The 15,655-nt window shown below is 34.4% G+C and overlaps 1 pseudogene; it reads right to left on the reverse strand.

Moving 5' to 3' along the window:
* Window positions 1-8,353: 8,353 nt before the first annotated feature.
* Window positions 8,354-15,240, reverse strand: LOC149568501 (uncharacterized; annotated as a pseudogene).
* Between the last annotated feature and the right edge of the window lie 415 nt (window positions 15,241-15,655).

Genomic DNA, 15,655 nt, shown 5'->3' on the forward strand with positions numbered 1-15,655 from the left:
TTTTTTAATTTATTTATTTTATAATAACTATTAATTAGAAAGTTCTAAGTTTGAAATAATTGTGATAAGAGTTTAAGTAAAGGTTCTCTACATGATGTCTTAAGATTATAACATGAAGACGATTACATCGTTAAGATATAAAAAAAACTTTAGTTACAAGATTAATACTGACAAAAATTACGTCATTTCATTAACTTACAACAATATATGAAAATTATTTATAAGGCAACGAAATGTATACAAGTTTAGATTTATTGGAATTATATAATCCAAAATCAACTATTCTAACATATTAATAAACCATCAAAATCTTACTAAATTTAAATTTAATGAAATAAAAACTAACTAGATATAAATTAATGATACATTTAGACTAGTTAAAAATCATTATAGCATAGAGCTAAAGTTATACTAATTTAATTGACGGTAGAACTTATAATTTAATATTAATTTAACATCATACTTAATTCATAACGAAACTAAACATATCATTTTTTAATTCTAGTCTAATCACAAATTGAGTACCACATTCAATTTATAGTAATTTCAAACTAAAGTTGCAATTAAATTATATTGATATAAATATACATAAAATGCTAACTTAATTTAAGATATTAACTATATTACATTTACTATTAAACTAAATTTAAACCAAATACTTTAAAATGTTACCACTTTTCTAACATGATCTTCTACTAATTTTGTTAACAATTAAACAACAAAATTAACTAACATATATCTAAACTAACATACTAATTCAATGCCAAATCTAAAAACTAACTAAATTAATAAAATATAACTACAAGAATATACGTTAACTACTAACTTATTTAATCATTTCAATAAAACACAACTCAAAATAATTAGTAACTAGTTAATCATAAATACTAAAACTATTAACAATATAAAAAAATTAATCTAAAAAAAATTAAACTAACTAACATAACATAATATTAACACTAACTAATTTCTAACCTAATTACTAACCTAACCCCCCCCCCCCCCCACACCCTACTCCCTACCCTACTCCATGTCCCTTCTCAAACCGTCACATCCCAGGTTGCGCTTCCCAAGCGCTGCCCTTGGGACGGCGTGCAGCCCGAGTGAGGGGAGACGTGCACAGGGGGAGGACGGCAAGGACGGCAGGTAAGTTTTAAAGTTTTGTTTTTTTTTTTTTTAAAACAATCTCCATGCAATCTACTCCCTCCCCAAGCCATCGCTTCCTAAGGCACTTAATCATGCACAAAGTCAGGGATGACGTCATCCAATGAGGTGGCATTGACAAAAAAAACCAAATAAAACTTTTTAAACTGCACTTCCAACATTGACGTGCAAGGGGGAAATAAAAGCATTAATCATGGAAAGTTTTATAGGTAAGGTTATAGATTTCTTTAGGATATTAGTTATATTTCCCTCATTAATTTATTCAAATGCAATATATATATTCTATTTTGTTTAATTCTAAGTTTTAATATAAAAGGAATCATTTTTGGAATATTCTCTATTGCTCCAAATACATTAAGTCTTTACTTCCATACATTTTCCAGAGAGATAAATGAACACCTACAGCAAGTTATTTCTTGCTCTTATTCATTTTGTGTTATTCACTTGATTTCTTCTTTTATAATCTAGGATACTCAGGATAAATTAGTGCAAGTATATTTTTGAGATATTTATAAATTAAGTATAGTCTTTAAAATGGTGATTCACTTAACATTCAACATTAAACTTAATACAATGGACATACATTCCATGATAAGGCTTGATATGAAACTATCTGAATTTTCTTTTCCTATCTATGCATTATGAAGTTTAAACACCACTTCCTCAAAGATTGACATTGTATTCTCATGAAAATTAAATTTGAATGTACATTTACAGCTACTATACACTAGAACCAAAATGATAGAAATAATCAACAAGGATAATCGTTTCTATGAATACTGTCTCTGATATGCTATCAAACTTAGTTTGGAGAAATACTTTGTTTATCACTCAAATATCAAGCATTCTAATTTCTTGAGAGATGTTTCTATCCAAGACAATGAGACAACCAATTTTTTGGAAAAGGACTTCTCTTCCTTGATGTTCTTATACTACACAAAGGTGGTGGTCACAATAATGCATGGTAAATTTGATCTCCTAAATAACTTGAATTGCAATAAATCAACCATAGCCATTGTTTTCTTTCCTCAATCATTATTCTCATTTTGAACATAAAAGAACTGGAAAAATTTTGCTTACTAAACTATCACCATTTCCTCCTAATTTTTTTTTTATGGGCGTCCCTCCAAAATAATGTGTTAAAAAATTTAATCACATACCCAACAATTATGCTCAAAACACCAATTTTATTGGCAAACCTGATTCAAGGCTCAGCCGGGAAAGAATCAGGAAGAAAACCCGGCTTCATTGCCATATACAATAAGGTTTAAAAGTAAAATTTACAATAGGATCTCAATCCCTATTTTCATCAATTTTATCAAATTTTCTTCATGATCAAAACAAGGAGTTTGTAATATTTTCTGAATCTCATTTCAAAAACCATGGAGGATACCAATAACTGATCAGGTGACAACCAAGAAAAATCAAAGAACATCAAGCATGCATAATCACACATAGTTTACACAATAAGATTCACAATGAATCAAGACTAGGGAGAGGTGAATTCTTCCAACTGGAGAAGTCAAACACAACACCAAATCAAATGCCCAATCGGGGCCAATAACCAAGAACTTTCGTTCTTCCATTTAAACTTGCCATACTCATACCAGGTTTGTGCTGACGGGTAGGGGCCCATAACACCCTACCCTTTATCCCTCTTCTCATCTTGAGAAGAGACTCTACACAGGTTGGAGTCCAACTAAACAGACCTCTCCCAAAATTGGTCACTTCTGCCCTCTCCTAGGGTGAGTAATACCAAAACACCCATGCAAGGAAAACTCAAAATTTCAAACATAAACAAGAAAGGAAAACAACCAAAAAAGACATGGTTTGCAAATCTTCCCAACATACCCACAACCATACAACAGTAAAACAACAACAAGGTAACAAGAACATGAAACAAAACATAAAACTGAATAAGGGAGATGGGAGTTTCCTACCTTCACAAAGAGGTAATGGAAATGAACCAGTTTGAGTAGAGTATCCCTCCTTCCTTCAAGCTTTAAGAAATCTTCTCTAAATGTAGAGATTGGGCAACAAAAACCACTAGACCAAGGAAGGCCTCTAAATAAGCCTCCAACTCAACCACCCAAAAAGGAGCAATAACTATCTCCACCCACTAGCCACACTAGAAACTCCTAACTCTAACTACACCAAGGTTAAACCCTAAAAGAAGGTGGGGTAAGACAACTCATGACAACCACTTGCAATTTTCGCACAAAGGCAAAAAGGGGACTTTTGTGTGACCTCAAAAGTCAAAAAAAGGGGCTTAGGGGTTGGAAAAGACCCCTAACCCATACCCATACCCATTGGTTAAAAAAAAATAACATGTTTTAAAGCCTTAGGGAAGAGGTTAGAGTCAAATAAAATCTAGAGATAAAATAGGTCTCTCTAACAACTCTAACTTGCAAATCAAGCATAAAATCCGAAATAGGGATGACTAACCCTAATTAAGTACCTAATAGAAAATTGACACTAACTTGAACCAACTTGAATCCAAAGGTTAAACAATTAACCCTAACTAGCATACTGAAGCACATAAACATTTTACGAGTGTCAAGCGACACTGAAAGAACATAATTACGAACAATAGGGTTTCCAAATTTTAGCACATGGAGATCAGTTTTGTTCCTCCGTAGGGTTTCTTGGCTAAATATCTACACACTCATTGCACACATCAGTAGTCCCGTAAAATCACATGTATATAAACGTATATGTATCAGAAATTTTCATAAATTAGAACATACATCAATAAGAGTTTCTTCATCCTACATAATTCTTAACCATTTGAAATATCTTAAATCAAATCTCAATTTTACTGATTTCATTAATCATACATATATATGAACATTAAATGACAATCATCAAATATATCTGGAAATAACATCACACAACATGAAATAATAAAATATGTTCTAAGCATCAAATAATGTCTCGACATCTCAAGTCGCGGGTAACAAAATAAGTGTAATGTATCACTATGCTATGATGGGTTGGGGCGAGGCCTCACAAATTTGTTTTAATGTACTAACTAACCCTTTAATAATGAAAATATAATTAGTAAAAAGTAATCTAATCAAATACTAAAAACAATTAACAATGAGACTTGATTAATGCTTGATAAACATCTTAACTACTCTCCTCTATAATTTTTATAATTACTAAGAGTATAATATAAGATAGATTCAAAATAATTAACATGCAAATAGTTGGTTTAGCAAGTAAGCTCCCATTTAGGAATTAACCACAAAAATGTATCTATTATGTTTTGCGGGACAACACTATATACATTTTATTTTAAAATAGATTGTCAAAGAATGATAAGAACACTAACTAGAAATAATATTCACATGTGTTGAATACACTCCCTAAAATGGTATTTAAAGATAGTTTAGCAACCCTAAAAATCAACCATTAGTATTAGTTGGTAACTATTAAATACAAACCAAACGAAGTATGGTTTTATAGTGCTTAAGCAGCCTCGAAACATGTTTGAGGGCCATTAAAGAATAAAAATAGCACTAGCTATAGGGCCAAATATTGCACTAGCCCCATCTACCTCTTTGCATGGCAATGGAAAAATCTAACTATTCTCAGACTACCTTCACACACTGACACATGTAAACTGATAATGTACTAACACATACTTGCACAACAATTGATTTTATGAATTTGTAAAAAATTAAAACTCAACCATGTATCCTCATTAATTTTAAATATTAATCTATAAAAAATATAATTCAATTCATATGTTTCTATATTCTAATTTTAGTAAAAGATATTTATTGAAATATTTTCTATAACAGTAAATATTTTTTAAAATAAATAGCTATTATAGAATAATTAATTTTTTTAATAACCCTAGAAAAATTGAAACTAGGATGGAAGAGAAATTCAAAGCAATAAACTAGTGAGGTATGGTAATCTAATCTCTACTTTTCAATTTCATTTTATCAATGAAATTGTTTTCTGGGTTAATGTCTACCACTCGATGTGCATGTGATTGGAGTTGGAAAACATGTTAATGGCCCATGGATGTGGGCTAGATGATATGGTGAATTTTCCCTACCTTTTGTAAATATTACACCGAATCTTTGGTTTTTTCCTAACAATCCATCATCCACATTTGCAACTAGTTCTTCATTTGGTTTGTGGAATTGAATATAAGTCATTTCTTTCTGTGCTTCTATCTACCAAAGTATTTGAAGCTTTGACAAATGGGTAATTTAGTTTCTAAGTACAACCATCATTAAGTGTAGCTTGGGCTTGTTAATTCACACACTTTTCATTTCACCATCTATCGAATTGGGCTCCTCTTTTTTTGGCTTCTATAACATCCAATTAATTTCTTGTGTGTTATTTTAATTCCTTTTTTTTTTTTAATATCTTGAGCATCTAACCTCCTAGTGCTCTCTTTCTAGATTGCAAATTGTTCATTTTTTTATTTCACACATATGCCTAAGGTATTGTTCAGTTTGAAAATATTATCAAATCACAAGAATAAGGTCAATGAAAAGAGGGGACCACACAATCAGTAAAGTTGAAAATAATTTTTTAACATAAAATATTATTCAAGGTTGCAACAAATTATTTAATCTAGTTTTTTTGAAAGATTATTTTTATTTTTTAAAATTCTCTTTTCCAGATAAAAGAAGAATTTTGATAATTGTAACAGATTTCCACAATCCATACTATTCTATTTATGTTTCTAGGTGAGATTGTGTGAAAGTTTAACAACATCAATGTTTCAGATCATACTCCATAATCCATCATCAGGATGAGAGAGCTAAGAACAAATAGAATAGGTTGCAGACCCAGACAGACTAGAAAAAAAAGGAGAGGGGGCCAGGGAGGACATCACACAAGTCAAGCGAATAACTGATTAGAAAAACAAGAGGACCAAGAAGCCAAAAAGAAAATAAGAGAAAAGAAATGCTACCACAAAAAAAGAAGTCACCACACCAAAAAGAGATGAATAAAAAGAAAAGCATAAATAATTGACTAAAACTAAATAAGAAAAATAAAGACGATGATAGTGAAAATAATAATAATAACAAAAATAACTTAAATGACAATAAGATCAAGCAAAAACATAAATAAATTAACAAAAAAAGAAATAATACTAATAATAATATATAAAAGAAAACATAAATATCAAAATATATATATATATATATATATATATATATATATACTAAAAAAGATTAAACACAATGACTAAATAAAATAAAATAATAAAATAATAAAAGTGGTAATAAAACTAATAAAAATTAAAATGAAATAAGTTAAGTTGAAACAAAAACAAAGAAATAAGAAATGAATAAATTAATATAAATACATAAATTTAAAAATAAGAATAATAATAATAATAATATATGTATGTATATACATACATACATACATATATATATCTAAAAAAATTAGAGAAATAAACAAAAAAACAAAATAAAAATAAAAATGAAAATAAATAAATAAATGCAAATTAATAAAATAATAATAAATAGGAGAAAAGAAGAAAAGACCCTCAAAAAAGAGAAAGCACAACAAAAAAATGGATAATGGATCTCCGATGAAGCAAGCCAAGACCGAGAAGGGTAAAGGGAGGGGGTAGAGAGGGAAGGAGAGGAGAGGAGAGGTGAGGTGGGAGGAAGAGCAAGAGAGCAAAGACGAGGGTAGAAAGAGGCAAAAAGACAAGAGAAGAGCAAAGCAAGGTAGAGGGTTGCAAAGGTCAACCAGGGGGATGATTGGGTCTCTTAATGGAGGATAAAAGTGGATGCCAAGCCAAGCTGAGGGCCCATCCTTCATCCCGATTGAGATTGGTGGGGTGATTAAATATTTCAATAGCCTCTTTCATCTTTCTCTTGTAATAATTGTCCTCTTTAACAAAGATTTGAGTGTTTTCCAAACAAATATGATGTTTGGTGGAAGATGAGTGCTCGGCTAAGGAAGATTTAACCACCCTTTCATGCCTGATGTCAGCACTATGCTCCTTGATTCTTGTGGTAAAGGATCTGCCTATTTCGCCAATATAAGGTGTACCAAATGAACACAACACTTTGTAGACTCCAGATTTAGAAATGGTGTCTCTAGAGTTCTTAAGCGGGGGCAAGTGCTTTCTAATAGTGAAAACTTTCACACAATCTCACCCAGAAACATAAATAGAAAAAATTTTTGATAGTTATATATGATTACATAATATTTAAATTATTTTAAATTTTTAGTTTCTTTAATATGTGTGCGTGCGTGTGTCTCGTGCTGATTGAATCGGTGTTAATAAGGGTGACTTTCCAAGTCCACGTAGGGACACGACTGTGTGTATTCGCTGTGAGAGAACATCATCAATATACGGCATAATTAGTATTTACAGCATCGAAATACATAATAAATATAATCTGCATTTGATCCACGTTATATACCTTGAATTATATCACAATATTGTCTGAAGATTATCATATCAATTTTGATATAAGTTTTGAGTTTTTGGTATAGTTCAAAACAGTCACAGTGCATAGCAGTTTGATACATATAAATTATATATCAGAACCTCAGTCAAACAACATTGCATTACTCCTGTTACAATATCAAAGATCCTACTTTGCTTAACAGTTAATAGATTTCTAATGCTCTTAAAAGCTTCTGATAAGAAATATTGAGAAGCGATAAATGGCGCCTCTTCACCCTGGATCCTCATAATGCTATTTCATTCTTCGCCAATCACACAGATTGCCTGAGTATGCAGCGATAGATTACAATACTTTTCCATTAAAATCTTCACGGTTTCTCTTTGAGCATATGTGTGAAAGAAAAAAATGCAACAATCTATTAAAGTATAATCTTCATGGTTTCTCTTTGGATGGGTATCTAGCAGTGCAAGAAAATAAAACATATACCAAAGAGCTAAAGAAAATGGAAACATCTCAAGGAATATCTTGCTTCTCTTATAAGGTAGGCATATACTTGAGATTAAGAGGAAAACTCTTATCACAGCTTAACGCTGTGATATGTGGTCTGTCATGGCCGTACCTATCATAATGTCTTCAATATGTTTGTTCCAGATTTCTTAGGAAGCATAAATGCTTCATTTGGCCTTTCATTTAGACCAACGTGGATTACATGCTACACATACCTGCATTTTTACTGGCCAAAGAGGAAAACTTTAATCACAGTTTAAGCATGTTTAAAGCCTCCTCTATAATTCCAGCAGGCATTTTTGCCAATAGGAAGCCTCCGACTTAATAAGAATTAACAATTGTACATTAATTTCTATAAAGATCTTTGATGCTTGACACCACAATGCCAAAGCAACTCCACAAAACGCCACCACAAATCCGACCCCTGTTCCCATCTTCAACTCTCTGCTTTTCCACAATGAAGTCTCTTCATCTTCTTTTTCTTGTGAAGCGGGAGGAAATGATGTTGAAGAAAAACAAGTCTTATTCAGTGGAACTCCACACAAATTCTTGTTACCCAAAAACGATGATGCTTCAAATGTGTCAAAGTGGCGTTGTTGAGGAATCCTTCCTGACAGATTATTATTTGATAAATTCAAATATCCCAGAAAATCGAGACCCTGGATCGAAACAGGAATCGACCCATTCAACTGATTGCCCGATAAATCCAAAGACTCTAAACTGTGGATTGATGAGGAGCAATCACAATAATGACAATCAAATAATAAAGGATACAATTTAAAAAGGAATCATATGGCAGACTCCTCCTAGCACTTCTTACTTTTGAACTAGGGTTTTCTCAATCACTTGATTACACACATTTCCAATCCCAACTAACAATGGATTCACCTTCACATGGACATTGTTTAATGTCTCCAATCAGCAAATAAACCCCTTGTTTGGGTAGAATCTCTATGTTGTTTAATTCTGCACGGGCTTGGTTAGTAATATATCATACATGTTAGATTAACTCTTTCCATGAGTATCAGGCCTTCATCCTCATGGAAAGATCTTCATTTCCTTTAAAACCTACTACAACAAATAAATAATTAAGAGAAATCTATTGGTTCTGCAACAGGCGTAACAACAAACCTATAATAACATGAAACTTATCAACAAAGTACTTGGAATGATGAAGGAAATCTTATTAATGCATTTGTAGAGCCAACCAATCAGTTTGCGGACCACAATATGCAATTTGAGTTGCAGAATATCTAAATTTTAATATTATTGTTCACGAGTCCGTACATACCAGTCTTCCAATATTTTCTCTCTCCTTTACATTAAAGACTCTTTCCAATTTATAAGACACCCTATAATAACTGACTCCAACCAACTATCATCGTTGAGTTGGGTATTTTAAAATTATTACAAACTAAACTTCCCTCTAAACCAACCGTTACCTTTTTTTATTTAATGTTTGAACTTGAAAAGCCATACAATGGTTCTATTAAACATTAAACTCTTTCTTATACCTAAACCTATCTTGAAGACCTAATATTATTTTAGCATCATGATAGGTTCCAAGACTGCCCAATTGATTTGATGACCTTGTTTATACATTCCTTCCTTCTGATTTGTTTTGAGGATCTTCGTGGTCTTTATAATCTTCAATTGTGGCTTGAACATTTGAGGTGCTCCTGCACCATACTCCCCACCATAAAAAGAACTCTTGCCCCAAGAGTTGACCTATGATCCATTGTTCCTTGCTCCCATCTGTTGTTGTTGAGGGGTGAAATTATTCCCCAAAGTGATATTCTCCTTCATCCTGGTTCCTGCAGTCACACACCAAGATTTAGATACATAAATATTTGGATTAGACTATCCTCTTGCTTGATAGTATTGCTACTGCACATTAGACTGCTAGAAAGTCTTTATTTGTCTCTTCTCTTTCACCATATCATCTTCATCTATCTGCCCTCTTAGAGGACACTTCATTGCTCCAACCAAAACAAAAGGTTGTTCAACTAGCCCTGCCACCCCTAGATTGTCCTGCCTCTTAGCCTGGCATTGCTTCCAACCAATATCATAATGTGGAGTACCCTGATCCTGCACTGGAATATCTCTACCAAAACACATCAGTATAGTTTCCTTATGACTCCTCACCAATGGATGCAACTTATACTTCACCTTTCCTTGTTGAACTAAATATGTATATTCATAGCCATTATGCATGACTCTCCTTGAACATTGCCAAGATCTTCCCAAAATGAGATGCCCACAAGTCATGTGCATGACATCACATAGTACCTTGTCTCTATAACTCCTAATTGAAAACTCAACCCTCACTTGATCTTTAACCAACAAACTCTGATTCTCATTGACCCAAGTAACATAATAAGGAGCAACATGTGCAAAAGTTTTCAAATTCAATTTCTTAACAACTTCATAAGACAACATATTATTACTTGCCCCTAAATCAATTATAAACTTACATACCTTGCCTTGAATGAGACAATTTGATCTGAATATGCCTGGATCTTTTTATATTTGATTGCTTCTTCCCATTAGTAAGCACTATCCTTCTTCTGGAAGAAGTTCAATGGGTTCATTATGCTTATCCCTTCTTGGCTCTTCATCAACCAAGTTTACTCTTCTCTCTCTCCCTTTGTCTTCCTGCCATTTAGGACACCGAAAGGATTGATGGCCCACTTCATTACAAGTGAAGCATCTTCTAGTGAATACTCCACTTCCTCTTCCTCCACTTCCACCTCTATAACCCCCTCTTGATTTTGAAAATGTTTTGTCCTTATCCTTATCATTGCTGCTCTGAAAATTAGTAGTACCTCTTCCCCCTCTTCCTCTCATGGAAGATCCACCTCTATTGATGCTCTACTTTTCTTGTCTCCTTCTTATCTTCTCTTCAGCCCTCAAGGCTAACTGATAACATTCATCAACTGACCTCGGGGTAGCAAGACTAAGTTCATCCTAGATATTGAACCTTAGTCCCCCCATATACCTTGCAATCTTTTCTTCCATCTCTTCATCATGATCCACCCTAATATCAAGCTTGTGAAATTCCTCAGTGTACTTTTGTACATCCATCTCCTTTTGCCTGAAATCTCTCATTTTCTTGTACAACTGTACTCTATAATCCTTTGGCAAAAATTTTGCCTTCATTTTTTCCACCGTAGTATACCAACATGTGATCTTGGGTCTACCATTCTTCTATCTGTTTGCCTGGATGCAGTCCCACCACAACAAAGCATGTCCCTTCAACCTGGACTTTGCTATCTTCACTTTTTCCTTCTCTTCTATCCCTTCACACTCAAAGCAATTTTCCATTGCACCAAACCAATCTATTAGTTCTTCATCATCCATCTTTCTTCCATACACAGGTAAATCTGTCCTTACCCTTTTATCTTCATTTCTTATGGCTTTTGCCAACTTAACCATTCTTACTTCCTCAAGGTCCTTTTCTTCTTCTTTGGGTTCTTCTTCCTCTTCTTCATCACTGACTTCTTCATCCAATCTAATGCTCTTATCTTTCTTCTCTAGTGCTGACAGCCTCTCCATCATGGACTTTATCAATCTATCTTTTCCAGCATTCTCTTTGTCCCTTTATTCTAATGATGCCCTTAAATTTTTTTTATTTGCCACTTGTTCTTTCACTATCTTTGCCAACTCCATATTTGTCAACCTTGTAGGAATTTCTTCTTCTCCTTCAGACATGGTTAGTTGATCAACTTGGTACAAGAATCTACTATAGGGTTACTCCTCTCGGGATAATTCAACTACAAGGGCTCACTAAGGGATTCAAGAACCAACTTCACAAGACCAATTACGTTTCCACAAGACCTTTCCCTCACTTTGATACCAATATGATGAGGAGCAATCACAATAATGACAATCAAATAATAAACGATACAATTTAAAAAGGAACCATATGGAAGACTCCTCCTAGCACTTCTTACTTTTGAACTAGGGTTTTCTCAATCACTTGATTACGCATATTTCCAATCCCAACTAACAATGGATTCACCTTCACATGGACATTGTTTAATGTCTCCGATCAACAAATAAACCCCTTGTTTGGGTAGAATCTCTATGTTGTTTAATTCTGCACGTGCTTGGTTAGTAATATATCATACATGTTAGATTAACTCTTTCCATGAGTATCAGGCCTTCATCCTCATGGAAAGATCTTCATTTCCTTTAAAACCTACTACAACAAATAAATAATTAAGAGAAATCTATTGGTTCTGCAACAGGCATAACAGAAAACCTATAATAACATGAAACTTATCAACAAAGTACTTGGAATGATGAAGGAAACCTTATTAATGCATTTGTAGAGCCAACCAATCAGTTTGCGGACCACAATATGCAATTTGAGTTGCAGAACATCTAAGTTTTAATATTGTTCTTCACGAGTCCGTACATACCAGTCTTCCAATACTTTCTCTCTCCTTTAAATTAGAGACTCTTTCCAATTTAAAAGACACCCTATAATAACTGACTCCAACCAACTATCATCATTGAATTGGGTATTTTAAAATTATTACAAACTAAACTTCCCTCTAAACAAACCATTACCTTTTTTTATTTAATGTTTGAACTTGAAAAGCCATACAATGGTTTTATTAAACATTAAACTCTTTCCTATACCTAAACCTATCTTGAAGACCTAATATTATTTTAGCATCATGATAGGTTCCAAGACTGCCCAATTGATTTGATGACCTTGTTTATACATTCCTTCCTTCTGATTTGTTTTGAGGATCTTCATGGTCTTTATAATCTTCAATTGTGGCTTGAACATTTGAGGTGCTCCTGCACCATGGATGTCTCCCAAGCTATCTGGAACCCTCCCACTTAAATGATTGTGACTCAAGTTTAGAGTAATCAGTCCTTTCAGCTTCCCAATTTCCCCTAGAATTTCTCCTCTGAGATTATATTCAGAGAGGTCAATAACAGTAAAAGCCGCAAGAATTGAAGAGTAGTCCAACTCGTTTCCCTTGTTGGTAATGTTAACCCCTTTCTGATAATACATTTCATAAGCAATAAAGTACCTTCCATACCTTTCGCCATTGTTTTGAGCAGTAGCCATGGTGAGTAATTCTGTGATTTCAGGGGGATGACACCTGAGAAGCCATTAGAGGTGAGGTCGATGATCTGAAGAATGGGTAAATGAAATATATCTGAAGGAATTATACCCAATAGATTATTCGATCTCAAAACAACAACTCGCAGATTTTTTAAGATTGCAATACAATTGGGCAATTCCCTAGTGAAGTTGTTCTTACTGAGATCCAGGAACTCTAGTAGCTTACAGTTGAGAAGCCCTGATGGAAATTCCCCTGAAAATCTATTGCCTCTCAGATCCAATGACTTGAGCTGTTGTAGATTAACCACTTCATCTGGTATTTCTCCCTCCAGTTCATTGCTATACAATGTCACCACTTCCAGAGAGGTGCAATTTCCCAGGTTTGAGGGCAGAGCATGGCTGAGCTTATTATTTGACAGATCCAGATTTTGTAACCTCTTCAACAAAGAGATTGATGAAGGAATGGCACCTCTGAATTTGTTGTTAGACAGCGACAAAAACTCTAGAGAAGGGGGAAGATTTGTACCAATATAATCTGCAATGTTTCCTTCAAAATTGTTCTTGGACAATTCAAGAATAGTCAATTGATGGTGAAGGGTAAGAGAGTGAAGAGGACCATGGAGATGATTGCCTGAGAGGTTCAGGGTCTTTAGATTATGCAATTTATTCCATAACAATGAGGGTATGCTTCCCACCAGACTGTTACTGGAAAGATCTAAATGCTCAAGTCTGGTCTGGTAGGACAACCATTTTGGAATGCTCCGACCCATGTTACACCCTCTAAGCAATAGCATTAACGGATTAAAAGAAGGAATCCAATCTCTGCTTATGTTGAGAGTCAATCCACTATAAGTTAACCAAAGGTACTGCAATTTGGTTAGGTTTTGAAGCAAAGATTCTGTCACTATTCCCTCCAACTGATTGCCCCATATTGAAAGGGTTTCAAGGGAGGACAATTGACCTAATGAGTATGGAACACTACCATTCAATTTATTTGCACTCAGATCAAGATATGTCAAGGATGACAATTTGGACAAACACTGGGGAATAGTGCCTTGCAGTCCATTATCACTAAGGCGGAGGAAATTGAGTGAAGAGAGATCGCTCAAGGATGAGGGAATTGTTCCATAGAGTTTATTGACACCCAAATCTAGATATGTCAAGAAGCTTAGATTCCCAATGAAAGATGGGATTGTACCTGCTAACTAATTCACTGAGAGGTCCATGTGAGTGAGGCTTAAAGCTGCAATTTGGGCTGGCAGAGTCCCATTCAGGAGATTCATCCTCAAATTGAGTGAAACCAAGCTGTTTATGGTGAATAACCAATTGGGTATTTCAGAAGAAAGTGAATTGTTCTCCATATGCAGATATGCAAGGGAAGACAGATTTCTGAGAGGAAGAGGAATTTGACCTACCAGACTACAATTGGTCATCTCCAGATGCTGAATCCTCTTACGATCGCCAATCGACTCACCCAATTCTTTCATAGGAAGGCCGCTGAGATTGACCCGACGGAGTGAAATATACTCCAGTTGAGTAAGATTCCTGAGCCATTTCAAACAGGGGATTTTCAGATGCTCTAGATCAGAAAAATCCAAGTAACGCAGCTTTGAAATCCTTCCCATTTGTAGAGGCAGGAATCCAGAGGAGAGGTTGAGATAAGTGAGGTCTGTCAACAAGGACATGTTTGTGGGCATCTCAACTCCATGAAAGGAATTCATGCTCAAATCCAGGTATTTCAGCTGGCTCAATGGGAAGAGCATGAAGTTCCCAGTAATGGAGTGAAGAGAAAGGTTGAAACCTCTGAAATCGAGAGAATCCACTCGTGCCGAGTGAGAGTCGCAGTGGAGTGCTGTCCATTGGCAGCAATTAGAAGAGCCATTCCGAGACACCAAGAGGCCATTCGGATCTTTCACGTTATCTCTCAATTTCAACAGAGCATCCTTCTCTATTTCGAGGCATCCATGTGTTTGTGGGCAAATAAAATAGACTAGTACACATATTTTGAGAATAACTCTGATTTTCTGCGCCATTGTTTGCTCATGCTCTGTAGATTGTACAAAAGGTCGCAATACACAATTTTTTATGGCTCGTTCATTTTACCATGCTTGACTTTTCCTCTTGTTTTCTGTTTAAACTTTGTGACAGGTAACTACTCCATATCTGTGCCAATAACTTGGGATCATACGATTTTTCAATCAGTTTATGTAAGCTGGTGGGAAATGGAAGTGGTTTCCAGAAGAGAGGAAGGGAAGAAAAAACCAAATTTGAGAAACTTGTGGACATGGCATCCGTACATAATAAATAAGCAAGACGATTGAACGGATTTATATTAGCAACACTCCAGAAATATTTGAAGCCGCAGCCGTTCCCGGATCAAGCCTCTACTCCATTTCGGTGTCGACGTCTTAATCCGACTGACAAAGGGCTGTAAAGATATTCGAAGAAAGTAACGGTCTGAAAAAAGAGTTTGAATATAAGAAAAATACGTTCG

This window comes from Cupressus sempervirens, chromosome 3, assembly GCF_028749045.1.
Source record: "Cupressus sempervirens isolate cs-2001-9-10 chromosome 3, ASM2874904v1, whole genome shotgun sequence".
Lineage (NCBI taxonomy): Eukaryota > Viridiplantae > Streptophyta > Pinopsida > Cupressales > Cupressaceae > Cupressus > Cupressus sempervirens.